Source organism: Entelurus aequoreus, linkage group LG20 (genome assembly GCF_033978785.1).
Source record: "Entelurus aequoreus isolate RoL-2023_Sb linkage group LG20, RoL_Eaeq_v1.1, whole genome shotgun sequence".
In the NCBI taxonomy this organism is placed as follows: domain Eukaryota; kingdom Metazoa; phylum Chordata; class Actinopteri; order Syngnathiformes; family Syngnathidae; genus Entelurus; species Entelurus aequoreus.
Window position 1 is genome coordinate 19,607,976 of NC_084750.1, and position 16,000 is coordinate 19,623,975.

Here is a 16,000-nt window from a genome sequence, read left to right on the forward strand (position 1 = left end):
TTTTTGTCCATTTCTCTTTCTATTTTCCGGCTTGTGGCTCATTAGTAACTAGTGAGCGCAGCCAATTTTACCCCGCTACAGAACGGCCCGAGGGTCAAAAAGGGCGCATGCGCTTTAATCACCTGTTTAAATGAAACAATTCTGCTAAAGGAACTCAAAGTTAACACGTTATTATCGCGTTAACTTTGACAGCCCTAGTTTATATACGGCATCAACCAGACGGCTTAACGCTGTCGGCGGGAACAGGAAATAGGTCTGAGCTATGCGGCAGCACGACAATTGTGTCGTTTCAGAGTTGATACAGTACATTGTTACATGTTGTTCTTGCTGTGACTACACTCCGATTGGCCCAAATGTGCAGGGAAGTGGACAAAGTTGCGAGGCCCTGCATTACTTTGCAGGGATTGGTTGAAGTTGCGTGAATTGGCGCAAACACAACGTCACAAACTCCTGGAGGAACTGAAAGGGGAGAAAACAGCTTTTGAATAGCTGTCCACTGTCGCTATGCATAAAAGCGGTTGACACTTTAATGATGTTAGAAACCAACGCAGGTACTTATGTATACCGTTCTAGGTTGTCTCGATACCAATATTTTGGTCCCGGTACCAAAATCTATTTCGATACTTTTCTAAATTAAGGGGACCACAAAAAATGGCATTATTGGCTTTATCTTAACAAAAAATCTTAGGGTACATTAAACATCTGTTTCTTATTGCAATCAAAGAACAATTCTGTCTTTAAATAAAATAGTGAACATACTAGACAACTTGTCTTTTAGTAGTAAGTAAGCAAACAAAGGCTCTAATTACAGTATAAAGGACAAGCTGTAAAAATGGACAATTAATCTACTTGTTAATCTACTGTTAATATCTGCTTATTTTACCTTTCAACATGTTCTCTCTACACTTCTGTTAAAATGTAATAATCACTTATTCTTCTTTTGTTTGATACTTTACATACCACAAATTTAGGTATCAATGCAATACCAAGTAGTTACAGAATCATACATTGGTCATAATTTAAGTCCTCATGTGTCCAGGGACATATTTCCTAAGTTTATGAATATAATATGAATTTTAAAAGAAAAAAGTATGTGAAGTGAAGTGAATTTTATTTATATAGCGCTTTTCTCTAGTGACTCAAAGCACTTTTACATAGTGAAGCCCAATATCTAAGTTACATTTAAACCAGTGTGGGTGGCACTGGGAGCAGGTGGGTAAAGTATCTTGCTCAAGGACACAACGTCAGTGACTAGGATGGCGGAAGCGGGGATCGAACCTGGAACCTTCAAGTTGCTGGCACGTCCACTCTACCAACCGAGCTATACCGCCCCAAAAAAGATTTTGTGACGATAAAAAATATCAATGTAATCATAGTAGTATCGACTAGATACGCTATTGTACTTTGTATCATTACAGTGGTTTTCAGGTGTAGATTCACCCATGGCGTTTGTTTACATTGTGACGGCGGTGAGCTATTGTATCCTCCAATGGTGTGTAGTGAAGCATAATTAGCTATTCCTCGTCCTGCAGGGATGATACTTGTAAGAAACATACTTTATTTGTCGCCATGGAGGCGAAGATTAGTGATTTAGAAGCAGCTACATTACTGCCGATTGTGGATGGACATTAGCCGCTATTTTAAGGCACCTCTTCCTGACGGCGTTTCAATGTTATAGTTTCACCTTTATCTTTAGTTTTTAGACCAAAGTGCGTCCATTCGCCCTTTTCTGTCTACACACTGTCTGCTTGTAAGTACTCCGTGATTGTGCGCTGCCGAACATGCTCCTCTGCTCTTAAAACCAGCAATGTCACGACGACGCAATGTCATGCCTGTAAAAAAAAATATATATAGCGAACTGGTACTTTTCAAACAGAGTATAGTACCGTTTTTGATTCATTAGTACCGCGATACTATACTAGTACCGGTATACTATACAACCCTAGTTTAAAGTTTAATACATACCCAACTTTTTTCCAACATACTTTAATAGAGCATGTGGAAAAAGACATTAAATGGTTTCTATACCAAGGTGTAATTATTTGCCTGTGCCCCGTGCTGCTTTATCACCACATTATTGTTGTATAGCTCCTTTCATGGAAAATATCAGCAGCGTTCATCACATCTCAGAGCCGTTTCCAACTTGGCTGCACATGATTATTATGATAAACTTGGAAAATGGCATGAGAACACAAACACAGAGCTCCTCCAAGGTAACAATCGGTGCTTTCTTCTTCAGACGTAACACCACCAAATGACCCGAAAAGCAGTAACAAAGTTGGCTTATAATTAGAGCCCGCCACCCATTGGAATAAGATTCGGGGAGGTTTTTTAACAGCCTTCTCCTGCTCTGCTCAGCACAGTTCAAGTATTGTTTGGCTGCGTGACTTTTGAGAGGTGAAAGAGAATATTGATGGAGGCACAATGCTGACGGAGCCCTGCCTACGGCTTTGAAGGAAAAGCGACACCCTGGGCTTTGCAGTGACAAAGTGCTAACAGTACAAACAACACAACACAAAAGTGCTCTATTATAGCCGTCAGATGACTGCGCCGCCTTTTCACGGAGGAGTACAAAGACGCTCAATGTGCTGTTGCTGCTTCACATGCACACAAACATATTGATTTGAACAGGGTCACATTATTGTGTCATTATTACGTTCATCTGTGGGCAATAAAAATTAATAGCCTTTTAAAGCAGACAGCTTCTCAGCCTTTATTTGTACTGGACTTCCTGTGGCTTAGGCCATTTTAGTTGAAAAATAAACACATAATCAGACATTGATTAGAGATGCGTGCCTTTTGTTGCATGGAATAATACTTTGACTGTGATTAAGCACATTTTGGCTGCAAATAATGTTTTTTTCCATTGCAAATAAATTATATTATGTTGCTTTGATTAATCATTAAATGAGTGTAACTAATACAAATGTATCAAATCCAGATCACATGGAGCTCCTGGAACTTTAAATACGTGGACAAAGTTACTACAAAAAAACTCTTAGGGTACATAAAACACATGTTTCTTATTGCAAGTTTGTCCTTAAATAAAATAGTGAACATACTAGACAACTTGTCTTTTAGTAGTAAGTAAGCAAACAAAGGCTCCTAATTAGTCTGCTGACGTATGCAGTAACATATTGTGTCATTTATCATTCTATTATTTTGTCAACATTATTAAGGACAAGTGGTAGACAATGAATCTTTCATCTACTTGTTCATTTACTGTTAATATCTGCTTACTTTCTCTTATAACATGTTCTATCTACACTAATGTTAACAATTAATAATCATTATTCTTCTGTTTGTATGCTTTACATTAGTTTTGGATGATACCACAAATTTGGGTATCAATCCAATACTAAATTTTACAGCATCATACATTGGTCATATTCAAAGTCCTCATGTGTCCAGGGACATATTTACTGAGTTTATAAACATAATATACATTTAAAAAAAACGTAAGATGTTGTGATGCCAAAAAATATCGACATAATCATAGCAGTATCGACTAGATACACTCTTGTTCTCGGTATCATTACAGTGGATGTCAGGTGTAGATCCCCCAATGGCGTTTGTTTACATTGTGACGCCGGTGAGCTACGGTGTGTAGTGAAGCATGTTTAGCTATTCCTCGTCCTGCAGGGATGATACTTGTAAGAAACTTACTTTATTTGTCGCCATGGAGGCGAGGATTAGTGATTTAGAAGTAGCTAAAACACTGCAGACAACGGCTGGACTTTAGCCGCTAACTAGCTAGCCATATCTTAAAGCACCTCTTCCTGAGGGTGTTTCAGTGTTATAACTTCACCTTTATCGTTAGTTTTTAAGCCAAAATGCGTCCATTCTCCCTTTTCTGTCTACACACTGTGTCTGCTTGTAGGTACTCTGTGATTGTCTACACACTGTGTCTGCTTGTAAGTACCGTATTTTCTGCACTATAAGGCGCACCTAAAAACCTCCAATTTTCTCAAAAGCTGACAGTGCGCTTTATAATCCGGTGCGCCTTATATATGGACCAATATTGAGCCACAACAGGTCTCGCAACTACGGGATGCATAACGTAAACCCAGCCTCTACTGCAGTGTCTATTCGATGCGCCTTATAATGCGATGCACCTTATAATGCGGTGCGCCTTATATATGAACAAAGTTTTAAAATTAGGCCATTCATTGAAGGTGCGCCTTATAATCTTGTGCGCCTTATAGTGCGGAAAATACGGTAATCCGTGATTGTGCGCTGCCGAACATGCTCCTCTGCTCGTAAAACCAGCAATGACACGACGGTACTTTTCAGAGAAAAAAATAAATACAAATTAAAAAAATCACACACACACACACACACACACACACACACACACACACACACACACACACACACACACACACACACACACACACACACACACACACACACACACACACACACACACACACACACACACACACACACACACACACACACACACACACACACACACACACACACAGTAGGTCAGGAAAAAACACTGAGGCTATTTCATCCCTACAAGCCTGTTTCACAGGTTTCTCTGCTCTTTAAAAAAAAAAAAAAAAACATCCCTTGAAGAGCAGGGAAACCTGCGAAACAGGCTTGTAGGGATGAAATAGCATCCATGTTTTTTCCTGACCTAACGTATATTCCGCTCTACCCCAGTATAAGAATAATAATTAAAAAAAATATAAAAACATGGATGCTATTTTTTTTAAACTTTGTACTTCCCGGGGGCCGGATTTTGGACGCTGGCGAGCCGGATCCGGCCTGCGGGCCGTAGTTTGGGGACCCCTGCATTATTTAGGGAAAATAGTTTAGACTCTAAACTATTTTCCCTAAATAATGCAAAGGGGCTATAAAGTTTGTTTCATCCGATTGCTTGATTCATTGAACAAAGTAATCGTATTGATGCGATATGTGCGGCCGACCTGAGGGTGATGACATATGCATGTGGGTCTTTCTAAAAAAGGAAAAAAAAAAAACAACCAAAGAAAACCTAACAAATAACTGGTTAAAAATGTTTCCTACTGTATTTGTAGGAGCAGGCCACAAATAAATTTGGACCACCACAAATAGCCTGTTAGATGGCGGTATGCATCGTATCCGTATGTGGGCTCTGTACAGAGGATGTCGTTGTGGCTTGTACAGCCCTTTGAGACACTTGTGATTTAGGGCTATATAAATAAACATTGATTGATTGATTGATTGATCTCCTCCTCGTAACTCAGCTCAGCTTCATTCGTAGAGAATAAGGAGTAGGGGATCAGTGTTGCCAACTTAGCAGCTATGTTGCTATATTTAGCGAGTATTCACATCCCTCTACATACCAGTCAAGTTTGGTCGTCTTTTTGGACCTTCAGTCAAAACATCATCAAGACAATCCACATGTTGTATTATTAAAGTGATCCAAACACAGAAGTGAAACCCCACCCCTGCTCCCGTAACCAAGGAAATACTTTGTCAGGGGACCAAGATCCAAGGAACTTACTAAATTATCCAATCTCTACCATGACTAATTGTTCAATCTGAGTGCTTTAACTTTTTTCTTTGAAGACACAAATGAGGTCTGTTGATTTGAGGGAATCCCCGTTAGTTGTGCTCTAAAGCATTTTTCCCCTAACGTTGACTGTCTAACGAATCAGATAAGACAGACCTAGGTTCTTGCCTCATGCATTTAGTCAGGATCAAACACAACCTAGCAGGCACAAGACATTGAAACAATGTTGAGAGCTTGTAGAATTAGGTCCTGACGTTGAGCAACTCAAACCTAACGTTGGAACAACATGCTTTTTGACGACGTTTAATCAATGTTGGGTTCTGACGTTGATTTGACCATTGAATTATGGTCATTTCTCAACTAATATTCTACAACAATTGCTTTTTGACAATGTTTATTCAATGTCAGGTTGATTTCGAATTTTTTTAGGTTATTTTTTGTAACGACCCTTAATCGATTAAAAAATATAATAAAAATCAATTTTAACTTTTTTTTGTTGAATTTTTTTAAACATGTCCTGTCCAGCCACTCAGGCAGATCATATTGTTGATGTAGATCACAGGTGTCAAACTCAAGGCCCGGGGGCCAGATGTGGCCCGCCACTTCATTTTATTTGGCCCTCGAAAGCCTGGAAATAATATGTATCAATAAAGTACTGTAACTTTTCTTACTAAATGTATTCTTTCTTTCTATTTTGGGAGGGAAAAAAAATTACTTCATGTAATCGGAAATTATGTTAACTTAAATATTGTCTAATTATGCAAAAATATATTATCAAACATTCAAACCATTTTTTAATAGAAATAAACACTAATACTAATTATTTCAAAGCAAGTTATCCATCAGTTTGTGCAATGTAAAAGTAGCAATAGATTTCATGGTAAAATTTTGAAATTTACTGTGGTTTTTACAGCATTTTTCTCTAAATGAAAAACAGTACTTTTTTTACTGTAATAAACTGGTGTCGTTTTGGCATTTACAGTAATAAACTAAAAATCTACAGAAAACAAAAAACTGGCAGCTCGGGGTTCCAAAATGTTACTGTAAAATTGCAGTTTTTTTATTTACAGTAAAAAAACAAATGTACATTTTACAATAAAATTCTGGCAACTGAACTACCTTTTACCATAAAAACAGCAGTACTGTTTTTCCATTCACAGTAATATACACAAAATTTTGAGGTGAAATTATTGCAACTTACCATATTTTTATAACATTTTAGTTTTTTTAACAATCTAATAAAAAATGCATTAAAAAATGGTGTAATAATAGTATTCACTGTTAGAAGCGGCCCTCTGGGGCCAAACATAACTGCGATGTGGCCCTCAGTAAAAACTACTTTCACACGTCTGATGTACATCGTATCTGCTGGACAGATTTACTTTAAAAAACATAAAATTAAAAAAAAGTGTGGGATACTTCTCTTGTTGCCTTATTTGTATTTAACTTGATTAAATGTGAAAATAAAACAGTTCTCTTTTAAGTAATATAGAAATTTATCACAGCTGTTTATGTATTTTACGGTAGGTAATCAAAGAACTGGAACCCAATGTTATTAAAAAGTATTAATGGAAGATGCATGTGCATGTACGAGCCAGTCTGTCCCACAAGAGGATAGAGAAAAAGAAGGAGCTTATTGACTGCAGCGTTGGACTACGATGGCGGACTCGCACAAAGCTGTTCGGGTAAGTTTCTACCACATATGGAAATATCCACTGACGCCACAATTGCAAAAAAATGTCACGAGTCGGGCAAATTCCAAACTGCTCATTTGGAGGAAGTATGAAGATTGTCTTATAATTATCTCCGCCATGCCTCCATGGCTTGGTTTTACATTTTTGGGGACTTATGCAGATCCCAAATACACAATAAGAGGTACTAATAGATAAGAAAAGTTGGTTTTGCATAATAAGACCCCTTTAAAAGGAGAAGACATCATATACTGTAATTTTGTGAAACCATTGCAATAAAGTAAATGTTTTTGTTTTTTCCCAAGCCTTTTAAAAAAAAATAAAAACCCTGTACATCACCACCACAAATAGATTGCGGTCCTGGTGGAAACAGTGCGGTTGATGAAAACATGCACGTCTAAAAACATTTTAGCTAACATGCATCAATCAGGGTTAAGGAGAATGAGGCCAAATGGTCACAAGCTAGTGCTGACTCGGGACAAATGTCACCAGTCTGTACATACAATAAAAAAACAAACAAGTCAACACATTTCCCCATCGACGGTCTTCTGACAGTAGGGTGACCTCTTTAGATGTTGGCTGTTACTTCTGTCAAATGTTTGTTTTCTCACAATTTGTCGAACTTTGTGCTGCTGGTGTTTCATCTATAAAAGGCCAAAGCTACAAACGTTTGGGATTTAAGGGAATGTACATCATTTAGTTCCAGGAGAACACATGAAATACAACACTGCAGCCCATAAATCAGACTAATAGATCCTACTTATTGTTCCAACCCTTGCAAAGTGCGTCAATGACTATTTCTTCTGCCGGCCAACAACAACCAACAGCAAAAACTTACAATTTCAGGCAGTGCGATTTGGAATTGGAGCAAAATTTACAAGAAAATGAGCCCCAGAAGTCACACACATCTTCAATATACAAAACCCAAAACCAGTGAAGTTGGCACGTTGTGTTAATGGTAAATAAAAACAGAATACAATGATTTGCAAATCCTTTTCAACTTATATTCAACTGAATAAACTGCAAAGACAAGAACTGAGAAACTTTTTTTTTGGCAAATATTCATTAACTTAGAATTTAATGGCAGCAACACATTGCAAAAAAGTTGTCACAGGGGCATTTTTACCACTGTGTTACATGGCCTTTCCTTTTAACAACACTGAGTAAACGTTTGGGAACTGCGGAGACCAATTTTTGAAGATTTTCAAGTGGAATTCTTTCCCATTTTTGCTTGATGTACAGCTTAAGTTGTTCAACGCTCCGGGTTCTCTGTTGTGGTATTTTAGGCTTCATAATGCGCCACACATTTTCAATGGGAGACAGGTTTGGACTACAGGCAGGCCAGTCTAGTACCCGTACTCTTTTCCTATGAAACCACGCTGTTGTAACACGTGCCGAATGTGGCTTGGCATTGTCTTGCTGAAATAAGCAGGGGCGTCCATGAAAAAAATGTTGCTTGGATGGCAACATATGTTGCTCCAAAACCTGTATGGGACTGATGTACCTTTCACACAGATGTGTAAGTTACCCATGCCTTGGGCACTAATACACCCCCATACTATCACAGATGCTGGCTTTTGAACTTTGTGCGTAGAACAATCCGGATGGTTCTTTTCCTCTTTGTTCCGGAGGACACGTCCACAGTTTCCAAAAACAATTTGAAATGTGGACTCGTCAGACCACAGAACACTTTTCCACTTTGCACCAGTCTATCTTAGATGAGCTCGGGCCCAGCGAAGCCGGCGGCGTTTCTGGGTGTTGTTGATATATGGCTTTCGCTTTGCATAGTAGAGTTTTAACTTGCACTTACAGATGTAGCGACCAACTGTAGTTACTGACAGTGGTTTTCTGAAGTGTTCCTGAGCCCATGTGGTGATATCCTTTACACGCTGATGTCGCTTTTTTATGCAGTACCGCCTGAGGGATCGACGGTCACGGGCATTCAATGTTAGTTTTCAGCCTTGCCGTGATTTCTCCAGATTCTCTGAACATTTTGATGATATTACGGACCGTAGAGGGTGAAATCCCTAAATTCCTTGCAATAGCTCGTTGAGAGATGTTGTTCTTATACTGTTGGACAATTTGCTCACGCATTTGTTGACAAAGTGGTGACCCTCACCCCATCCTTGTTTGTGAATGACTGAGCATTTGATTGGAAGCTGCTTTTATACCCAATCATGGAACCCACCTGTTCCCAATTAGCCTGTTCACCTGTGGGATGTTCCAAATAAGTGTTTGATGAGCATTCCTCAACTTTCTCAGTCTTTTTTGCCACTTGTGCCAGCTTTTTTGAAACATATTGCAGGCATCAAACTCCAAATGAGCTAATATTTGCCAGTTTGAATGTTAAGTAACTTGTCTTTGCAGTCCATTCAATTTAATATAGGTTGAAAAGGATTTGCAAATCATTGTATTCTGTTTTTATTTACCATTTACACAACGTGCCAACTTCACTGGTTTTGGGTTTTGTATGTAAAGGCCAAAAAGAATATATTAGTGTGTGGAAACAACCAACAATGCATCCCCCGCCCCCCAAAAAACACCTCCTCAGTGAGAGAATGCAGCATAGGCTTGGAATGTCTGCAGGAGTTTCAACCAAATGACTTTAGGAACATGATGCTGCTTTGCTGATGGAAACCATGAGCCTTTTTTTTTTTTTTTTTAAAAGGGCAGGGGGGCATGTGCTCAAGGAGACATGACGTCACCCTGACGGAACTAGCTATTACTCTTTGGAAAAAAACACAAAAAAAAACACACAAAGAGTCCTTCATCAAGATAAAGCAGGGGATTGCTTCCTCCTAATCAATGTTATTTTGTAAAAATACTATAAAAAACACATTTGTGTCCCACAACCTTCCGTCTCCTAAAGAAAGAACATCCTATGGGTGCATCTAGGATGGGGAGGGTCACATATGTCACTTAAAAAAATAAAGGGGAAAATTGGTCTAACCACTATTCATAATTGGTGCAATAACATATATAAATACATGATCAAAATAACTTTATTGTTCACTTCCTGTGTTTAAATGTCCCCATTTTGTAGTAAGGAGAGAAAAGACTAGAAAATATCTAACAATAGATACTGTATATGCAGTGATAAAGTGTGTCCTGCTCATTGATGTGATTATATTTTAACTACATTGAACACTGGAAGAAAAAAAAAATGTTGCAGGGCGCCGCTTTTCTAAAATTGGACTTTACCAAAAAATATAACAATCTAAATCCTTTGATTTTTTTTGTAAATTTGTGTTTAAATGTATCCAGACTTTACTTTGTATTAGTTATAATTCACACCATAGTCGTGTCCCTGGGTGTTCTCTCAGTCCTGTTACCCTAACTGGAAAATGTGGACTACTCCACAAGTCACATGGTCACAGGATGTTGCATTATAGGTCCTGTAGTCTATAGGCCTTAGGAAAAAAATTCTTAAAATCTTATTGCAGTCCTGTTACCGTTTTTCTTATTTTTTTAAACATTTTTTTTGTTGTTGAATCGCTGTAATAATGCTTCGTATCAACATGTTATTAGCATAAACTCCATGTGGATATATTCATGTATTTGCTGTTAATCCTGTTCAATTCAGTCATGTTACTCAAATTAAAGTTAAAGTTAAGTTAAAGTACCAATGATTGTCACGCACACACTAGGTGTGGTGAAATTTGTCCTCTGCATTTGACCCATCCCCTTGTTTACCCCCTGGGAGGTGAGGGGAGCAGTGGGCAGCAGCGGTGCCGCGCCCGGGAATCATTTTTGGTGATTTAACCCCCAATTCCAACCCTTGATGCTGAGTGCCAAGCAGGGAGGTAATGGGTCCCATTTTTATAGTCTTTGGTATGACTCGGCCGGGGTTTGAACTCACGACCTACCGATCTCAGGGCGGACACTCTAACCACTAGGCCACTGAGTAGGTCATCTCCGAAATGCAATCATTTAAATCCTTTTTAAAAAAAATGTTTGTGTGTGTATTCATGATACTTCTTTTTCAGACTTTAAATTAACGGTAGTCATAATTCAAATTACAGTCACGTTCACTCAGTCCTGTTACACCGACTGAAAATTCCACAAGGTTACAGGATGTTGCATTTTTCAGATTATTTGTAGGCCATGGGAAAATAATTTCACTTTTCTGTATATTGAATATTTCAACGAAAAATCTCATCACAGTCCTGTTACTAAAAAAATAAAATCACTATATTATGCAAAGTGTCAACATGCTATCAGCATTAATACCATTGATTGATTGATTGATTGATTGATTGAAACGTTTATTAGTAGATTGCACAGTACGGTACATATTCCGTACAATTGACCACTAAATGGTAACACCCGAATAAGTTTTTCAACTTGTTTAAGTCGGGTTTTACATTAATCAATTCACCCCTATATCTACAATATTTGCTAATTCTATGCTAAAAAAATTAAATCCCTCCTAAAACATTCAGTCCTGTTACTCAAATTAGTTATCTTCAAAATACAATAATTTAAATTCTTTGGAGAAATATTTTTGTCAATGTATGACTCTCCTTACCCAGTAGAGCTGGGAATCTTTGGGCACCACATGATTCAATTGTATTCAATTCTTGGGGTTAACGATTCTATTCAGAGTCGATTCTGGATTCAAAACGATTCTCGATTCAAAATCAATACCTTTTTAAAGAACATTAGGTGCCAGTTCTATGATTAACTATATTCCTCTATAAAATCGATAAACAGCTGTGATTAATTTCTATATTACTTAAAAGAAAACTGGTTGTGTTTAGTAAAATTCTACCGAAACATTTAATAAAGTCAAATACAAACAAGGCAACGAGAGAAGTATCCAACATTTTTTTTTTGTAAAGTAAATCTGCACAGTAGATATGGATCATCTACATCAGTGGTTCTCAAATGGGGGTACCCCTGGGGGTACTTGAAGGTATGCCAAGGGGTACGTGAGATTTTTTTTAAATATTCTAAAAATAGCAACAATTCAAAAATCCTTTATAAATATATTTATTGAATAATACTTCAACAAAATATGAATGTAAGTTCATAAACTGAACATCAAATCAGGTAGACTATTCCATTCAGTACAATGCAACAATGCAATATTCAGTGTTGACAGCTAGATTTTTTGTGGACATTTTTTTGTGAAGAAATGTTTAGAATTAAGTTCATGAATCCAGATGGATCTCTATTACAATCCCCAAAGAGGGCACTTTAAGTTGATGATTACTTCTATGTGTAGAAATCTTTATTTAAAATTGAATCACTTGTTTATTTTTCAACAAGTTTTTAGTTATTTTTATATCTTTTTTTTCCAAAATAGTTCAAGAAAGACCACTACAAATGAGCAATATTTTGCACTGTTATACAATTTAATAAATCAGAAACTGATGACATAATGCTGTATTTTACTTCGTCATCTCTTTTTTTCAACCAAAAATGCTTTGCTCTGATTAGGGGGTACTTGAATTAAAAAAATGTTCACAGGGGGTACATCACTGAAAAAAGGTTGAGAACTACTGATCTACTTCAACTATATGATTTGCCTGAGTGGCTGGTCAGGACAGATTGAAAATATATTTTAAAAAAAAACATTTTAAATAGATTCGATTTTTTTTAATCGATTAAGAATCGTTACAAATAAGAATCGAGATTAATTTCCATCCATCCATCCATTTTCTACTGCTTGTCTACAGGGTCGTGGGGGTGCTGGAGCCTATCTCAGCTGCATTGAATATCTTTTTTTTTTTTTTTGACACCCCTATTATCCAGACTTCAAATGAGTTATAATTCCCATTCAAATCATGTCCCAGGGTTTTCACTCAGTCCTGTTACAATAACTAAAAAAAAAATTGAATATTCGACTTGCATTTTGCCTTTTTCCGATCATGGGAAAAAGTTAACTCACTTGTCTTTATATTCGATCAGGGGTTCTCAAACTGTGGTACGTGTACCACTAAGGGCACGCAGGATTCATCCAGTGGTACGCCCAGGAATCACTAGATTAGAGTACAGTGTTTTATGATCCTACTCAGTGGCCTAGTGGTTAGAGTGTCCGCCCTGAGATCGGTAGGTTGTGAGTTCAAACCCCTATAAAAATGGGAGCCATTATCTCCCTGCTTGGCACTCAGCATCAAAGGTTGGAATTGGGGGTTAAATCACCAAAAATGATTCCCGGGCGCGGTCAACGCTGCTGCCCACTGCTCCCCTCACCTCCCAGGGGGTGATCAAGGGTGATGGGTCAAATGCAGAGAATAATTTCGCCACACCTAGTGTGTGTGTGTGACAATCATGGGTACTTTAACTTTAACTTTTTAACTATATTCAAACACAGTGTTGCCATTTAAAATGTGTGTAATATTACAGTGACCAAAAAATATCAAATATTTTAAATAAAACCTGTGCCTTGTTTTTAATGAATACCTAGGCCTACTACGCTACTGTATTTTAATGTTGGTCATTACTAAATTAACCTCAAACCACTGTATTAGATGATCTATGAAAAATATCATCACAGTCATCTTACCCTCATATATACACTACCGTTCAAAAGTTTGGGGTCACATTGAAATGTCCTTATTTTTGAAGGAAAAGCACTGTACTTTTCAATGAAGATAACTTTACACACTCTATACATTGCAAATGTGGTAAATGACTATTCAAGCTGCAAAGTTCTGGTTTTTGGTGCAATATCTACATAGGTGTATAGAGGCCCATTTCCAGCAACTATCACTCCAGTGTTCTAATGGTACAATGTGTTTGCTCATTGGCTCAGAAGGCTAATTGATGATTAGAAAACCCTTGTGCAATCATGTTCACACATCTGAAAACAGTTTAGCTCGTTACAGAAGCTACAAAACTGACCTTCCTTTGAGCAGATTGAGTTTCTGGAGCATCACATTTGTGGGGTCAATTAAACGCTCAAAATGGCCAGAAAAACAGAACTTTCATCTGAAACTCGACAGTCTATTCTTGTTCTTAGAAATAAAGGCTATTCCACAAAATTGTTTGGGTGACCCCAAACTTTTGAACGGTAGTGTATATAAAAAGTGTTGTTGAATCACTTAGATACAGATGTCAAACTTAAGGCCTGGGGGTCAGTTCTGGCCCTCTACATCATTTTTTGTGGCCCGCGAAAGCCTGAAAAAAAATGGGTTTCAATAAAATACTTTTTTATTTATTTATTTTTTTACTAAATGCATTACATTTTTCAATTTTGACATAAAATGCATATTTTAAACTTTAATATTATCTACTCATGCCAATTATATACTGTATTGCAAAACTATATTTGTGAGATAAAAACAAATATTAAATATCTGCTTGTCACCTTTATTTGATTTTAAAGCAAGTTATACATAAAAAAAATCTAATAATTAAATGCATAAGCATTTCGATTAATCATGATTAATCACAAGTTATTACCCGCATGCATAATGTAAAATAATTTTTAAAAAAGTGGCCCTCTGAAAGCAGCCAATCCTGCGATGTGGGCCACAATGAAAATTAATTTGACCCCCTTGCTGTAACATGCCAAGTGTCAACATGCTGTTAGCATAAACATGGCTATATTTATTATATTTGCTAATTCTGTGCTAAAAACTCCGTCATGTTACTTTCCGTCCTGTTACCTAAATGAGTCATCTTCACCGCAAGAACCAAAAATGAAATCAATTTGCCTGAGATGGGTCAATACAGTGTAAAAAAATAAAATATAATAAAAGACAGAAAATGTAAGTTTAATGATTCAATGGAATTGCACATTAACTCTACTTTTGTTTTAGTCTATTCTATCCAGCTATTTTAGTTGTCAGATATGCAAAAATTGTGTATTTTTTACTTTATATTTAGTACTTTTGTCACAACTTGAGTGTAGTAAAGCGGTCGATTATCATTTTAACAAGCATTTAATTTCCGTTCGGTCATTTAAAATAAAGCTGACAGTTCTGTATGCAAGCTCTGAACAAAAAAGTACCATCATCCACATGATAAGGTCAATAGATAAGAGCAGTGTGGTGGGACTTACCCTTCCACGCACATCAGCAGCTGGCAGAAAGATGCTGGGCCCCCCTCAGATCTTTTCCCACTTGTGGCTCTCTGCAGACACAAGTGACAAAGGGTTAAAATCCTGCGTGTGCTGCTACAGCCTTAAAGCAACATGAGTTCCACTGACTGAAGCAAGCATGTGTGACTGATGTTTAAAAAAAAAAAAAAAAAAAAAAAGTTATGCATTCCCTTAAACCCCGCCCCTTTTCCTCCATTTTTTGCACCTTGAGGGGGAGTTCCCACAAAATAAAGGCAGACTCTTCCATCGATTCGGATGTGTCCAGTACAGTCGAATCGATTAAACCTGCACACAAGAACATTCATTCTACCATTTAAATTGTACTGTGCATGAGACATTTGCAGGCTCCTTTACAAAAGAAAAATATGTGGATTGTTACATGCAGGGTATGAAAAAGAGAGCAATGCAAAAAGGTGTAACTATGCTGCCATCTAGTGCCCAAATATACACATTACAGCCTGACAAGACTTTAAAAACACTGCAAAAAGAAGAACCACATGATTAATATTATAAATCAGAAGTCCCCAACCACCGGTCCGCGGCCCGGTACCGGTCCGCGGACCGATTGGTACCGGGCCGCGCAGGAAATTAAAAATAAAAAAAATAAAAACTTTTTTTTAAAAATTAAATCAACATAAAAAACACGATACATACATATTGTGTATGTCAATATAGATCAATACAGTCTGCAGGGATACAGTGCGAAAGCACACGATTGTATTTCTTTATGGAAAAAAAAAAAATCTCACCCCC

The 16,000-nt window shown here is 37.3% G+C and overlaps 1 protein-coding gene across 3 annotated transcripts in view; it reads right to left on the minus strand.

Annotated features, from left to right (window-relative positions):
* Positions 1-15,508, minus strand: part of LOC133636009 (four and a half LIM domains protein 3-like) — a 44,882-nt gene extending 29,374 nt beyond the window's left edge. The window contains exons 1-2 of one of the 3 annotated variants that reach the window (XM_062029601.1): positions 15,453-15,508; positions 15,209-15,279 (exon numbers count right to left, since the gene is read on the minus strand). The gene's annotated coding sequence lies outside the window, so the exon portion shown is untranslated. Of the gene's footprint in view, positions 1-15,208; positions 15,424-15,452 lie in introns of those variants that run through there. The other 2 variants (XM_062029602.1, XM_062029600.1) reach the window with 2 other exon arrangements.
* Between the last annotated feature and the right edge of the window lie 492 nt (positions 15,509-16,000).